The following is a 244-nucleotide window of genomic DNA, read 5'->3' as shown; positions in this document are numbered from 1 at the left end:
TAGTCCTTGTAAAATCGTTGTTATATTTCAACTACCCAACTCGAAAATTTCTCTATATATATGTCATTTCCCACAACTCTAGCTCTTCCTCACAACACACAAACGGAAGAAAAAAAAAATCCGAAAAAAAATCAGAAAAAAAAGATTTCAAAAAAAAATCTAAGAAAAAAATGGCCGGTGGCGGTAGTATTTACGAGTTACGGAGTTGGATGTATTTGCACAAAGATTCCGACGGGAGGGTGAC

The sequence above is a fragment of the Brassica oleracea genome, chromosome C3 (genome assembly GCF_000695525.1).
Source record: "Brassica oleracea var. oleracea cultivar TO1000 chromosome C3, BOL, whole genome shotgun sequence".
NCBI classification, from domain to species: domain Eukaryota; kingdom Viridiplantae; phylum Streptophyta; class Magnoliopsida; order Brassicales; family Brassicaceae; genus Brassica; species Brassica oleracea.
Note: the sequence above shows the minus strand (reverse complement) of the source record.